This window comes from Bos javanicus, chromosome 11 (assembly GCF_032452875.1).
Source record: "Bos javanicus breed banteng chromosome 11, ARS-OSU_banteng_1.0, whole genome shotgun sequence".
NCBI classification, from domain to species: Eukaryota; Metazoa; Chordata; class Mammalia; order Artiodactyla; family Bovidae; genus Bos; species Bos javanicus.
This window is the reverse complement of record NC_083878.1, coordinates 59,526,376-59,543,208: the sequence shown is the minus strand read 5'-3', so window position 1 is coordinate 59,543,208 and position 16,833 is coordinate 59,526,376. Positions and strand designations below refer to the sequence as shown.

Genomic DNA, 16,833 nt, shown 5'->3' with positions numbered 1-16,833 from the left:
TTCAAACTTTGGAAACAATTCAGCCTCTACTTTCAGCTTCACAAACTGAACTCATCATCGTGCTTTTATTGACTGATGGTGATCAGTAACAACTTTCCTTCAATTTTCACTCCCAGCCTTCTCTGTTGGAAATTATAATAAACTCATAGGAAAATAGCACAAAGAAAGTCCTAAGTAGACAATTTTATGTTAACTCATAAAATCCAAAACACTGCCTAGATGTTATAAAAGTCATCGTTAAAAGGAAAAGCAACATAATACACAAATTAATTTTTATTTTATTTACTTAGTTTATTTCATACATAAAAGTGCATATTCATTTCATTTAAAAATTAATTAAAAAATTCTTTGGTATGTAAGAACCCCATGTAATTAAGAACACAAGTCTAAATACACTTTAGAAATTATTTCTCTACTACTTTCTAGTGGAGTCTAGTAGAGTTTTTGTTGTAATGAGTTAAGATTAAGACATGATCTATAAGCTCCCTATTCTTTTAAAATGGCAAACTATGTCTGCCACTATTAAGTAATTAACTTAGGGCTTCTTTTTCAGTACTTTTATGTCTCTAAGCTTATTGTAATTTGGAATATAGACAGATGGCTAAGTGAAAATTGAAGGAAGGTTATGAATGATCAATATCAATTATAACAAGAAAATGATGTGGGTCAGGTTTTTAATGCTGGAAATAGAGGTTGAATGGTCCCAGAAGTTTGAATATCCTAAAATTATTGAGAGATGCCATAAATTTTGCTATAGAAGTTCATATACTACCATATATTCGTATTACTATAATATGAATATATAATTTTTCATCCTTGAAGTTCATGAAAATTAGCCCTAAATCCAAAATATATATGGTGATTGAATTGCACATATAAAAATTTCCTAAATTTGATTGTCCATCATTACCAACAGATGACTTCTGTTATAAGCTATCAAATTCACCTTCAGATCCTGGAATATTTCCAGTGACTCAGAAGAGTGAAATGCCACACTAGTCTATGGTTTAGAATAGTATGATTTGAACTGTCTTCTTTCTTTTAGAAAACTTGTATATATAGATTACCAGCAAAAGGAAAACCATTTATCCTAACAATAAATATCACTTTCCCTCAAGTTTAGTTTCTTTTGAACTAATCTCCAGAAAGAGATTTCTGCTTTAACAGTGAACTACAGCATCTGAAGCAGAGCCAGAAATAATATTTCCCGTAGTTATCGCCACTGCTATTTGGCTCTCTTGTCAGCTACTCAGTTTAAAGTATGGGAACTTTATTAGCCTATTTCCCAGCTTTTCTCTATGTATTGAACTATGCTTGGTAAGATATGGGAGAAACTTGCCAACTTATAGGATTTCCATGACATATCCCATGCCCAATTGTTACTTTAAATTAAAAACGAGTTTTTTGGATAGCTTTAAAAACATTTGGTAAGTTACAAATAGGTTAATTTGATTTTACTATCACATAATGTTATAACCAGTTTCCAAGTTTCCTTGTGTGCTAAACACACATTTTCAATTTACTAGAGCTCAGCCAAATCCATTTTAAATTTTGGCTCGTGCCTCAAACCAAAGCTATTTGAATTTCCACAATTGTATTTTATGGGACACAGAAACATGGTCATATCAAAAGGTCACAATTAGGTTGTGTCTCAGACCCAGCAAAGACACAATCATTTTCTTTCAAATTATTATTAGAGTAGAGAATACAGATGGCTTCCCTTGTGGCTCAGCTGGTAAAGGATCTGTCTGCAATGTGGGAGACCTGGGTTCAATCTCTGGGTTGGGAAGATCCCCTGAAGGGAAAGGCTACCCACTCCAGTAATTCTGGCCCGGAGAATTCCATGGACTGTATAGTCCATGGGGTCACAAAGAGTTGGACGTGACTGAGAGACTTTCACTTGCAGAGAATACAGAAAAGGGCATTGTCATATGCTTATTTCCCCCTTTATATTCAAGCTTGCTTGGTGCCCCTGTCCATGGAATTCTCCAGGCAAGAATACTGGAGTGGGGAGCCATTCCCTTCTCCAGGGGATCTGCCCAATTCAGGGATCAAACATGGGTCTCCTGCATTACAGATGGACTTTTTACTGTCTGAGCCACCAGGGAAGCCCTTATATTGAAGAGGAAACATCATATACAAGCATGCTAATCAATTAACTGACTGCTTATTTTGGGCTATTTAAAACTTATTGCTCAAAATTATTAGTGAGTAAGAGAAAATGTAAGGCATAGCCTTTGCCCTCAGTGAACTCAAAATCTAAACAGAGATGAAAACCAGTTCTTAAAAAATTAATACATAAAAAAAATAAGGACTAATCTGGGTAGAAGGATGTTAGTAAGCAAAAATTATAAAAAGGGAAGGTTTCTCGAAAAAGTTAGAAAGTAGGGAAAGCTATGAAGACAAGGGCTTCCCTGGTAACTCAGAGGTAAAGGATCTGCCTGCCAATGCAGGAGATGTGGCTTTGATTCCTTTGTCAGGAAGATCCCCCAGAGAAGGAAATGGCAACCCATTGCAGAGTTTTTGCCTGGGAAATCCCATGGACTGAGGAGCCTGGTGGGCTACAGTTCATGGGGTTGAAAATGAGTTGGATATGGCTTAGTGACTAAAATAACAGCAATGAAGACCAAATGAAAAGAACTCATTTGATGGCAATATAATGTGAAATTCTTGTTCTCAAAGTCAAATCAGACAAGCTCCCAGAACCTCTCACGACCTTGTTTTGTCATTATTAAGTTCAGTTTGCTTCAGTGGCTGAGTCATGTCCTAGTCTTTGCAACCCCATGGGCTGCAGCATGCCAGGCTTCCCTGTCCTTCACCAACTCCTGGAGCGTACTCAAACTCATGTCCATCAAGTCGGTGATGCCATCCAACCATCTCATCCTCTGTTGTCCCCTTCTCCTCCCGCCTTCAATCTTTCCCAACATCAGGGTCTTTTCCAATGAGTCAGGTCTTTGCATTAGGTAGCCAAAGTATTGGAGTTTCGGGTTCAGCATCAGTCCTTCCAATGAATATTCAGGACTGATTTCCTTTAGGATGGACTGGTTGGATCTCCTTGCAGACCAAGGGACTCTCAAGACTCTTCTCCAACACCACAGTTCAAAAACATCAATTCTCTAGCGCTCAGCTTTCTTTATGGTCCAACTCTCACAACTGTACATAACTACTGAAAAAACCATAGCTTTGACCAGATGGTCTTTTTTTTTGCAAAGTAATGTCTCTGCTTTTTAATATGCCTTCTAGGTTGGTCATAGCTTTTCTTCCAAAGAGCAGCTGTCTTTTAATTTCATGGCTGCTGTCACCATCTGCAGTGATTTTGGAGCTCCCCGAAATACAGTCTCTTGCTGTTTCCATTATTTCTCAATCTATTTGCCATGAAATGATGGGACCAGATGCCATGATCTTAGTTTTCTGAATGTTGAATTTTAAGCCAACTTTTTCATTATCCTCTTTCACTTTCATCAAGAGGCTCTGTAGTTCTTCTTCACTTTTTGCCATAAAGGTGGTGTTATCTGAGGTTATTGATATTTCTCCTGGCAATCTTGATTCCAGCTTGTGCTTCCTCCAGCCTGGCATTTCTCATGATGTACTCTGCATATAAGTTAAATAAGCAGGGTGTCAATATACAGCCTTGACGTACTCCTTTCTTGATTTGGAACCAGTCTGTTGTTCCATGTCCAGTTCTAACTATTGCTTCTTGACCTGCATACAGGTTTCTCAGGAGGCAGGTCAGGTGGTCTGGTGTTCCCATCTCAAAGAATTTTCCATAGTTTGTTGTGATCCACACAGTCAAGGCTTTGGCATAGTCAATAAAGCAGAAGTAGATGTTTTTATGGAACTCTCTCGCTTTTTCAGTGATCCAGTGGATGTTGGTAATTTGATCTCTGGTTCCTCCACCTTTTCTAAATCCAGTTATATCAGTTAACTGTGAGAGATGTAAACTCTCATTATTGTTTCCTATGAGAATGTGAACATTTCAAAAATAGGTCTACTGGTAACAAATTCCCTCAAATTTTATTTTTCTGGGAAGTTTTTTCTTGTCTATACTCCTCTGCTCCTGCTGCTAAGTTGCTTCAGTCGTGTCCGACTCTGTGCGACCCCAGAGACGGCAGACCACCAGGCTCCCCTGTCCCTGGGATTCTCCAGGCAAAAACACTGGAGTGGGTTGCCATTTCCTTCTATACTCCTCTACAGGTTATTATTATTACTATTATTTTTGTTTGTTTGCTTGCTTTCCCTAGCTTCTTCAAAATTTTCTTTGAAAATTTCTTGTCTTTTATTTTCTTCAATTTGAATATTATTTCTTAATTATAGGTTTTTAAAAAGCACTTTTTATGTTTAGTGGTCTCTGAAATTCCTGGATTTGTGGTGTCGTTTCTACATTAGTTTGGGATATTCACACTAATCAGTTGCTTCAAATATTTATTCTGTTTCTTTCTCTTCTTCTTCTTCTTGTAGAATTCCCCTTAAGCATATGTTATATGCTTTGTGGTTCTCCCATAGTTTATGGGTATTCTGGGTTTATTTTTTCTTTTTTCACTTTTTTCCAGTTTTTGATGTTTTTATTGATATAGCTTTAATCTCACTGATTTTTTTTCAGCTGTGCCCAGCCTATTAAAAAATCTATCAAAGATATTTGTTCCTGTTACAGTGTTTTGATTTCTTGTATTTATTTTTGATTTTTTTTTAGACTTCTCATCTGTCTGCTTACTTTACCCATGTGTTCTTGAATGTTCACTTTTTCCGTTGCTGCTGCTGCTGCTAAGTCACTTTAGTCGTGTCTGACTCTGTGCGACCCCATAGACAGCAGCCCATGAGGCTCCCCGGTCCCTGGGATTCTCCAGGCAAGAACACTGGAGTGGATTGCCATTTCCTTCTCCAATGCATGAAAGTGAAAAGTGAAAGTGAAGTCACTCAGTTGTGTCTGACTCTTCGTGACCCCATGGACTGCAGCCTACCAGGCTCCTCCGCCCATGGGATTTTCCAGGCAAGAGTACTGGAGTGGGGTGCTATTGCCTTCTCCGACTTTTTCCATTAGATCCCTATTAAATACAACTACTTTAAATTTCTGGTCTGATAATACCAACATTCTGACATATCTTTGTCAGGTTCTGATGCTTCCCCTGTCTCTTCAAACTTAGTTTTTTGTCCTTCAGTATGCCTTTTTTTTTTTTTTTTAAATGAAACCTGAACATTATGTAGTGGATAAAAATACCTGAAGTAAATATTCTTTTAGTGTGAGGTTTGATGTTTATCTGGCTAGGAGTATAATTGTGTTTACCATTGTTGTGGCTGCTGGTGTCACAGGCTAAAATTTCCTCTGGAATTCTTTTTATCTCTCCCATTGTCTTTGGAGTTCCCTAAAGACTTGTTCTTAAGTAAAGTTAAATGTGCAGTTCTTTCAGTTGTGTTCCTCTGTTGTTATGCAGGAGCCCTACTGATGTGGTGGTAGGAAGAGAGAGTGAAAACTTTACATAGTCTTATTTCTATGATGAATTTCAGTCTTTTAGTGAGCCTGTATACTGGGGTTGTGACCTTCGCAAGTGGTTAAGTGCTTGTCATTTCTCGTGCTCTCCCCTCTTGGTTTTGGCAGGAAGGCTAGAGGGGACTGGAGTTGATATTTCCCTTCTCCTTTATGGATGTCTAGTGGGGGCTAGATTTAGGCCCTTTTCCCCCCATATACAAGGCTAGGATGGGCTTTTGGTGGGCATTCCCTTTTCTCCAGGTTGGTGAGGCTTGGGTAAAATCCCAGTCATTTAACCTCTGGAGAAATAGGGTTTTTTTTGAGAGCAGAGTTTGTTAATAAGAGCTGAATTCTCTGGAGTGTTTCAGATTGGTGATATATCCCCTCTCCATGCTGGAAAGAGTAAGAATTATTTCTCTGGTCTTTACTGTGAGACCCTGATAGGACTCTTGGAGGAAAAACTCATAAAAGTGTAAGTTCCCCACTAAGATTAGGCCCCTGCCCTTGAGTTTCAGTTCTCAAACTTGTCCACATGCAGTCTCCAGCAATTTGCCAAGTATAATTCAGGTATTTCTATCCTGGTACTGGTTCACATGGAGGTGTCTATTAATTTATGATTCTTTGACTCTGACTGTATATCTCTCTAATTTTTGAGACAGTAGTTTGACACATGATTTCAGTTAAAAACTACATCAGGGGCAACCATCCCACTGGAGCCCTTTTTATTCACTGGTATTATTTTGTTAGAACCAGATATGGAACAACTAATTGGTTCAGAATTGGGAAAGAGTGCCTTAAGGCTGTATATGATCATCCTGTTTATTTAACTTCTATGCAGAGTACATCATGTGAAATGCCAAGCGGGATGAATCACATGCTGGAATCAAGATTGCTGGGAGAAATATCAACCAGCTCAGATATGCAGATTATACCATTCTAATGGCAGAAAAGTGAAGGGGAACTAAAGAGCTTCTTGATGAGGCTCAAGGAAGTAAGTGAAAAAATTGGCTTGAAACTCAACATTCAAAAAACTAAGATCATGGCATCTGGTCCCATCACTTCATGACAAATAGAAGGTGAAGAAGTGAAAGCAGTGACAGATTTTACTTTCTTGGGCTCAAAAAAATCACTGCAGATAGTGATAGCAGCCATAATATTAAAAGATGATTGCTCCTGGGAAGGAAAGCTATGACAAAACTAGACAGTGTATTAAAAAGCAGAGACACATCACTTTGAGACAAAGGTATATACGGTTAAAGTTATGGTTTTTCCAGTAGTCATGTACAGATGTGAGAATTGGGTCATAAAGAAGGCTGAACACTGAAGAATTGTTGCTTTTGAACTATGGTGCTGGAGAAGACTCTTGAGAGTCCCTTGGACAGCAAGAAGATCCAACCAGTCAATCCTAAAGGAAACCAACTCTGAATATTCATTGGATTGGCTGTTGCTGAAGTTCCAATATTTTGGCCACCTAATGTGAAGAGCCAACTCATTGAAAAAGACCCTGATGCTGGAAAAGATTGAGGGTAGGAGGAGAAAGGGGCGGCAGAGGATGAGATGGTTAGATAGCATCACTGAATCAATGGACATGAGTTTGTGCAAACTTAAGGAGATAGTGAAGAACAGGGAAGCCTCGAGTGCTACAGTCCATGGGGTTGCAAAGAATTAAGTGATTGAGCAACAACATTTTAATTTTCTTTTGTATATCTGTTAGCCTACTAGGTCCTCTGTTTCTTAACAATATTTAATCTCAGCTAACTTGATGATAAGTTGGGTATTCCTTTTGTTTTTTTCATTGAGCAGGACTCTAAATTGCAGTGTATGAGCAGTATTCCACTAGGAATTTTTCTAATCAAGTTCTTTAACTCCGTACACCTTTCTTGGTTAGGAATTTGTAAGCCAACTTTCATCTTCCCTCAACATCCCTACAGAATATCTCATCAAAATTATTCTATTTTGTGCCATTCAATTAGCACTCTTTCTGAGTTTCCATCACTGGGGAAGCCCATCATGTCAACAGATTATATGTGTGTATGTATTCATGTCTCTATCTGTCTATCTATCCATCCATCCACAGTAATATATATTCATATTTTCATATATATTTCAGTCCTGTAATGGAAAGGAGCTTGTGTGGGAGGGTAAACATTTATGTTGAAGTTAGGATCTTTTCTAGATATCTTAAAGTCTTCTTCTTCTTCTTTTTTTTTTTTTTTAAACAGCATTCAGTAGCTTATTGGGAGTCTCCAAAATACCTTGAGAAATTGGTCATACAGAACAAGAATTCCCAATTTGACAACATTTAGTAGAGGATAGTCTGGTCCCATTGGGCCATGCCTTACAGAAAATCGTAGAGTGATGCCCATTTTGAGACATGACACCTCTGTCAACATATAGGACAAAAGATACTATCACACAGATTTATTAACTGGTAAGGTTAGGTTAGGGCATCTCAAGGCACTCATCTGAAGCACAATATGGCATGTGTGGGGTTTGTCAGCTGAGTTGTGCTTTTTTCATTAACAAGGACAAATTATTGCACAAAGACAAAAAGGTTTTAAAAATAGCTTTGAATACAAAAGAATAAAATATAATACTTGCTTGGGATGTTATGTTAAGTAATCCATAAACTCAAGCCCAGGAATAAAGGAAGAACCATAGCATCTCTGAATATAAGCCCGCAATCAGTTTTATTACCATAATCTCCCAAGAAACTCAAGCTAGCATAACTGGCTGCACACAGATTCTTGTGAGCACAAGTTCGTAATCATAAATGATATAACATGTTTCAAACAGGTTGGAGTAATGCTTAATATACATTTATTATAAGCTCAAGCTTCTAAAAGATGAGAAGTGGGAATTATGGGTTAGACTGACAGTTGAATACTTGAGTCCATATTATGATATTTATTGGGTTGCTTCTGAACCCTGTAGCTTCAGATTTAACTCATTATATAACTGATATTTAACTGATTAAATATATTTAACTGATTATGTAAATAGTTGTTGCTATTTTGACTAAAATCAGGTTTGTTATTTATGAAGGTTTTTATTGAATATTATTGTCATTGAATTTGACTGAACAATAAGTTCCAATGCTTACTGACCCATCAGAATAAAAGAGCTCATGAGTTAAGCATCATATTGAGATACATACAGTTACCAATTTGAGTCAAGTAATGAGGATAAAGAATTTACTAAAAACAGAAAACACATGAGAGAGAAGTTCTGTGCTCTACTGCTACCTCTAACTATAAGATTCCTCTTAGTTGGGTCCTGTGTTCCCATTTCAAAGTAAGAAGTTGTATTATGTAAACTGTTAAATTTTTTTCAACGTTGATACCTCATCAAAAATATTTAGGAAGCTTTTGATAAAATTAGGGATACTTAGTTGTCATCTCGGAGAAGGCAATGGCAACCTACTCCAGTAATCTCACCTGGAAAATTCCATGGACGGAGGAGCCTGGTAGGCTGAAGTCCATGGGGTTGCGAAGAGTCGGACACGACTGAAGCAACTTAACAGCAGCAGCAGCAGCAGTTGTCATCTAGACCAATGGGAACAGACTATGAAAGAATTAATCCATTTATGTACATATTGTTTGACTTCTCATTTTCTTTTGTTTCCTTTCTTTTTTTTAATTCTACAGTGACTCTGATACATAATCAACATTTAGAACCTCTCCTGTATGTATTCTCTAAGTTAAAAATGGATTAGTGTAAATAGGGCATTAGTATCCTTAATGAATTTCCTATCCATGTGGTACGTCTCAAGAGAATAAAGACTAAATCTAGAAAGAATCTGAAGCAACTACCCAGGCAAAAATGGTGACAAACAGTAAGAATGAAATCTTAAGTAGGAAAAAGGGAAAACTTAAGGTAGCTTCAGACATCTTAAATGCCCAAGATTGGTTCTGACTTCAAAGACTGGGATTCTAGTATTGCAGGGCATTTCAGAGTTTTGAAATTAAGAATCTCTAAGGTCTGTTCTTCAAGTCCAGATACTTAATCAAGATCATCAATTTATGCAAGACAGGAAAGTCAGTGGAAAGTGTACAATCCTGGAGAGCTGGAAAGCCCTAAAAAAAATAGGACAGGTTCTCATCAGATGACTCGTTAACCAGGCTTAACATCCCTGGAGGGTAGATAGCAAGTCTCCATTAATTTTCCCACATTGAAACTACTGTAGTTAGGAAACAATACATGTGGAGGTGAGGAGGAGAAAACGTTAGACTTAGGTGTTAAATTAGTTCTAAAATGCTGGAAGGAGGACTTTAATTAGAAGTTTGGGTTTTAGCCCTAGAGCAAGAAATTTTCTAAACTCTATTATTTAACACAACAACGATATGTCTTTCCAACCTGTAACATAAAGGAGGGTTCAGGATGGGGAACACATGTATGCCTGTGGCGGATTCATTTTGATATTTGGCAAAACTAATACAATTATGTAAAGTTTAAAAATAAAATAAAATAAAAAAAAAATCTAGTTAAATATTTCTCAATTATCTCCCCTCATCTCCAGTCCTCACTTGCTTGTCCTAGTTCAGATCTTTCCTTATTTCCAGTCTGAATTAGTGCTCCAGTGCCGGGGTCCAGCCCCGGTGGATCCAGGGAAATTTGAAGGAGAGATGGCGTTAGCGAATACATTGGATTTAGGGAAGGGAAAGTCGCTCAGTATTAGATACTAATTAGAGATATAAAGAGTAATAGTATATAGTAATGAGGATAGCTCAGCAGGAAAATTCAGTGGAGAAAAGAGGCTGAGTAGCTTGGTTTATGCGGGAAACCAATAAAACTTCAAGACAAGAAGCTTGCACCACTTACGTAGGCCGCAGGTGTCCTTCCATTCTCCCGAAGGAGAGGAAACACTGAGGCCTCCCGGGTTGGATCTTAGAAGCCCAGGCAAAATTAGTAAGCTTGGCGGGCTCCGCGCTCCAGATGGAGACTCAGCCACAGTTTGAGAGAGAGAGACATGGGGAGACCAGTATTTTGAGGAACTGATCACAATTCTTTATTTTCCAGGGTCTGTTTTTATACACTGAGATGTTATACAAAAGTCACGTGGGGTCAGCAGTCCTGACTTTTATTAAAGTCAGGTGCTTCATACAGATGTATACAGAGGTCTTAGGGGTGTTACATCATTTTCTGGCTAGGGGGCCTGATGACAATTTATGACCGTCTCCTTGTGACAGCGGTCAGTCAACACTTATTTCTCCAGGGGTGATTATTCTTAAAACAGACGCCACCCAAATAAAGTTACATTCCTATAGGGTGAGGGTGTAGTGGGTTTTAAATAAGGAAAGAATTTACTTAGCCTAAGGTCTAATGTGATTAATATCAAAGGTTAATACTTATTTCTTCTATATATTCATTGATGTGTGTAAGGGCAGGGGATGTGGAGACTTAGCAGCAAACATTGGCTCAACAAATGAAAAACCCTTCACCAATACAATTTCTAATCAGCCCACTATACTTATACTAATAGTTTTCTAACTTCTCTAAGGAACCTATTTTTAGAAGGTTTAAAGCATCTTGTGCCTCTCACGGTTGGGAGGCTGTGAGCAATCACATGTGGCCGGACAAGCCTGTCAGGCAGGCTAGAGAACCTTCAGAGGAGTTTGTAAGTTTGGAACACTCCTGTCACGCCCAGGAATTATTATTAACTGGAACTCTAAGTTAACTCCTTCTCTGAAAGAGGTGGTGGGGGATAGCCCCCCGTAAAGTCAGAGGTGTAGGTGAGAGCACAAAGTAGTAAAGTAGGCAGGATCTGGTTTTGGGGGTAGATGCTCGAGAATTTCCAGGGGGACTCCTGAGGCTCGATCCCGCCCTTGCGTATGTCGAGCCTCCTTCCTCATGACCTTTGCCACGGGTGGAGGTCCTCACGCCGGCTCCCGGCACTCCAGCTTCCTCATTGAGTTGCTCTGTCTACTCTCTCCATCATGAAGCCAGTTCACCTTCCATATTCATGAAAGTGTTTTTTTTTTTTTTCCTTTTAATGAAATATGAGATCTGACTTGAAAGTTTTAGTTGTTGCCTGTTACTGGCAGGACAAATATTCTCTGCCATGTGCGGCTGGTCCTTTACCATCTGCTTACTTCTCAAGACTCTTTTCCTGTGCCGTCCACAAGTCCTCAATTCCAATCAAGCATATCCACTTGACTATTTCCTCTTAGTGATCCATGATGACATGGCAAATGGAGACTGAAAAAGATACCCCCCCCAAAAAAAATTAGAATGAGAAAATCAAGGTTTCTGGGGACTAAGAATAAGGATGCCAGATATAATTGTGTCAGCCTCTTCCCTGTGTCACAGAAGATGACCCTACTCAGTCATCTACATGAAGAGAGAGCATTGTTGAGTTTTCCAAGTCCAGTAGGAATGAGCCTAGCTGCACTCCAGGACTGATTCCCAACTTCTTTCCTGAAGAGAAAACTCTTCAAAACTCCTGCTTCATTAGCAGTGGATCAATAAGAAAGGCAGGATTTTCTGAGTTACTGAAGAAAAGATGAATCTCTACTGATACTGACTTATAAAAGAACACAATATAATTCTGCTCTTTGCAGGAGGAGGCACTGGCTGTCAGTTAGGCTGTCTCATTACAAAGTGATAATCTCTAGATGCAGAGACACAGAGCTGTGAAGTGAATAGGTATGGGAAAATAGTCAATGATAAAAGTTTAAGTTAATGCCTACCTCATTTTATGTGTGCTAGTATTCTTTTTCCTTGTGGTCTTACTGGCAAAATAGGAATAGATGGCTATGTCAACTATCTTTTTATCTTCTTGTTGTATTGTTTATGGTGTTTGTATATGATGCCTGTGAATAGTTCTTACTGAATCAAAACTCAGAAGTGGGGACAGAATTATAGCTTACTGGTCTCCCAAATTCAGTCATTTGAGGAAAATATGCAAAGTATATAAAAATCTGTACGTAAACTTTTTACATATTTTGTTTCTAATTAGAAAGAGAAAGCTCCCTTCTGATTGTCATCTTTCCTTTCAGCCTGTCCATGGAAAAAATACAGTGGTTTGGAGACTCTATTATGTATTTTTATTTGGTATTTTTATATAGTAACAAACTTGCACTCACTTTGCATATTATTTTCTAAACGTGTGGATCTGGTTACACCCCAACCTTTACTGTAACCACCTTTCAGATGTCCCATCAAATTCACTTATGTTTCGAATTAAAATTTCAAAAATTTTAATTTTAATAAAGATGAAATCTAAATCCGTATACTTTCTAAAGCTCAATGCTTGACAGCTGCAATTCTTTTGGTCCATATCACATGGTATGTGGGATTTTAGTTCCCTAACTAGGGATTGAACCCATGCCCCCTGCAGTACAAGCACAGAGTCTTAACCACTAGACCACCAGGGAAGTCCCAAAGCTGCATTCTTTAGATGCTATATTTCTTCCATTATTTGAATACCAAAGTTCAAGGTCTGTGTTGCTTTCCAATGATAATCGTTTATATATGTGCAGTACTCTTGCATATATCCCCAATTTTTATCCTCAAAAGAATGTTTTGAAAGTAGGAGAGCAGATGCCAGTCCCCTCTTCCTTTTTTTTTTTTCACTTTACAGAAGCACAAACTTAGAATTTGATGAGTTTGAAGATATACCTAAAGTCACTTTAAAGAGTAAAAGCCAGTGAAAACCAAGTTCAACTAGGCCCAGATGAGGCCTTCAGAGTACCTGGTTATCTTAATTAAGGCTTTTGGTTTGCAAGTACTAATGGTGTTTTTTAGGTAGTTGACATGACTTAGACCTCCAAAATGAACACACTGGGGACATGTCACAAGGTTTTGATTAGAGAAATTGCAGGATTTTGCATTGTTAAAGAATCATTTTGGCTGCTTTTGTGAGAATAGACTGTAGAGGGTGAAAGATGGAAGTAAGAACACTTGTTGGGTGACCATGGCAATAACCCACATAAGGGATGATGGGAGCTTGAACCAGGAAAATAAACAGTAAAGATAGTGAAATGTGATCTGACTGAATATGTTTTAAAGAAAGATTCAATAGAATTTGCTGATGACAATGGATATAAGATAAAAGAGAGAGGTAAAAGATAACTCAGCTTTTCATGTGTGTGATACACAAAGTATATAGTTACATTAAGTAAAATGGGGAATAACAGGTGGAGAAACTTTGGAAAGGAAGATTAGAATTTAAGGCTTAGACATGTTATATTTGGAGAAGTCAGTGGTACCCCACTCCAGTACTCTTGCCTGGAAAATCCCATGGATGGAGGAGCCTGGTAGGCTGCAGTCCATGGGGTCACTAAGATTCGGACACGACTGAGCAACTTCACTTTAACTTTTCACTTTCATGCATTGGAGAAGGAAATGGCAACCCACTCCAGTGTTCTTGCCTGGAGAATCCCAGGGACGGGGAGCCTGGTGGGCTGTTGTCTATGGGGTCACACAGAGTTGGACATGACTGAAATGATTTAGCAGCAGCAGCATGTTATATTAGAAATAAATCAGGATGTTAAATAGACAGTTGAATATGTAAGCCTGGAGTTCAGAGGAGAGGTCCAAGCAGAGATAAAAATTTAGGAGTCATGTCTATTTTGTTCTCTCTCTGCAGAACTTTCTGTTCACAGAAGGGACTATGCACCTTATTCCACTTAAGAGGCAGCGTAGACAGAGTAAAGTTATTTGCTCTCAATTCTAATTTATTGAAGAGAAAACCTGATTTGCCTAGTGTTCCTCAGGAGTCTATACTTTGACCAATTAGCTACGGTCAGTGAATGGACTGGTGAGGCAGACACATGGTCTAGCCCAGTAACAGTACAAAGTCTGTCCTGAACAAGAGTCAAATATACCACCCTGTAGGTGACCACAATACACAACCAAGAGCTTTTAAAAGGTGAGAGAGCTTAATATATTTATGAGTTATATGAAATCTGTTGCAACTAACTTGGACAGGGTAGAGAGAAATATATATTAAAGGACTGTAAAAGAGTACAGAGATGTATAACTCTCAATTAAAATAAATTTAAAAATGCAAGAAAAATTGCAGGGAAAACAACCCAATCAACTATCACTAACATCAGCCCAAGCAAAATAGTATCCTGATAGCAGACACTCTGTTATATTCTAATTTGATAGCCAAATTCATATTCAGATTTTATCTGGTGATAATACCGAGACTCAAAATTTAGCTATCAAATTTGAATATAGCAGCTAATAGTGAGTCTCAATATTATTGTCAGATCACTGAATTCTCATTAAATTTTACTTAAAATCAACTTCTGAAATACTTCTTAAAGTAAATTATAAAATATCTTTATCTTATATCATTTTTATTTATTTTATTTATAATTTATGGAAAAGATACATTTAATAAGTACAAAAAATAAAATTATAAGTGACTATGTATGCAGAATTAATGATTAAAATTCCTTATTTCCTTCTTTTAAAGGGCTGAATATCCATTCCATGTTAATGATGACCAAGGCTGATATTGCCATTGCCATTCAGTTCAGTTCAGTTCAGTCGCTCAGTCGTGTCTGACTCTTTGCGACCCCATGAATTGCAGCATGCCAGGCCTCCCTGTCCATTGACATTACCCAACAACTATTTTATATGTCAAACCATCAGAGAGATGGTAACGTAATTGATTAATAGAATTTTCTTAGAACAAAAATGACTGTGTATTGTTAATAGTGTCTGCCTCTTTCCAAAAGTAAAAAAAAAAAAAAAATGATTTCACTATAACATCTCTTCTTAGAGTGTGGCCTCGACAACACACTTGTGTTAAAAGTGCACATTTGTTTGTCTCACCCAGATCTCTGAGGTAATACCTAGTGTGCAATCTGTATTTTTAACAAGCTCTCCAAGGTGACTCTTATGTGTAGTACTCTAAAAGCCATTTGCTGAAAGTCAATATAACAATTTGTTTACAGATTCAGTACAAGCAAAAAAAAAAAAAAAAAAAAAGCCAAGCCAAATGGAGAATGAGATGACAAGTTGTGTTTCACAACTTTAAATGTTAGTGAAGAAAGGGCACACGTTATGATAAAAGTGGGCAAAAAGCCAAGATCATTAAAATTCTGATTTGGTCCCTGCCTGATTTCTCAATGACCTAGTCTTATTTTAAGCAATTCATAAATCAAGAATAAATACTTAGTGAGAATGTGCAGCATGCTCTAGGTGTAGTGTAATTTCTTCTAGTCCCTGGACATATGGACATATGTTATATTTGCATGATTGATTATGCATGATATCTCAGTGTTTATTCACCCCATTGGCAGAATGAAACTGCTACTATAACCAAATTGTTCTCAACAGCCTGTTTATAAAGGAGAGGAAAAAAAAAAACCACTAACTAAATGAGTAAGATTTACATATTAGGCAAATCTAGCGGGACCATGTTGAATGTGGCTAAGATTTTAAATCACTTTGGAGGTGAACACAGCCTGGACTTGATAACATTTCTCTGACTATTTTTTTCCTTAATCACATTGAGTAAACCATGTATTTGAATCTATACTGATTAAAATATGTTTGTTTTATAGACCACTTGATGTTTAAAAACACACAATTCGGAATCCAATGATCTAGGTTTAAACTTGACTGAGATCGAATATGTTATGTTTAAAATGTGAAAAATTATGAGTTTCTTTAGGAACTTCTGGGACAATGAGAGAATGTGATATTGTATCAAATGGTGAAGCATCATGTGAAGAACTATACAAATATTACTTGAAAGAATCAACTGTTCATTTCAGGTAGACTCATGATAAGATTGAAGTTTAAAACTTGTCACTTGCACTAAGGTTTGATAGCATGCCCTGTGAAAACTGTGGGAAGTCAGAAATGGGCAAGGCTTTTGGCTCAATGCTTAGGAATTTTCTGAGGAAAGCATAGGGCTTAGATCCAATTATGGCAGAAAATACGCAGCAAACAACAGGCAACGTGATGCTAGAGATATCTTGTGGAGTTTCACCATCCTTTGCTGCAATATGTCCATGATCATTCTTTATAGGGATTTTATCCACCATTTGTCATTCTTGATGTATTCTGTTGGTTTCTTTATATTTATTATCACTACTAGGTACTACGCTGAGCAATTTACTTGCAATAGCTTTTTTAACCTTTACAGCACAAATCTGAAAGGCACACTAAAGTGGCACCACTTTCATTTGTAAAGAAAGTGGACTCCAGTAAGAAATAATTTGTCCAAAAGACTGTTCTATACATCTGTGTCTCTTTTGCCAGTCCAGGTTCGATGCAGGATACAGGATGCTTGGGGCTGGTGCACCAGGATGACCCAGAGGAATGGTACAGGGAGGGAGGTGGGAGGGGGTTCAGGATTGGGAACATGTGTACACCCATGGCAGATTCATGTTGATGTATGGCAA

General features: G+C 37.7%; 1 non-coding gene across 1 annotated transcript; it reads right to left on the bottom strand.

Moving 5' to 3' along the window:
* Nucleotides 1-12,767: 12,767 nt before the first annotated feature.
* Nucleotides 12,768-12,840, bottom strand: TRNAT-UGU (transfer RNA threonine (anticodon UGU)). The gene has a single exon. It is a non-coding gene; the product is annotated as a tRNA-Thr (tRNA).
* Between the last annotated feature and the right edge of the window lie 3,993 nt (nucleotides 12,841-16,833).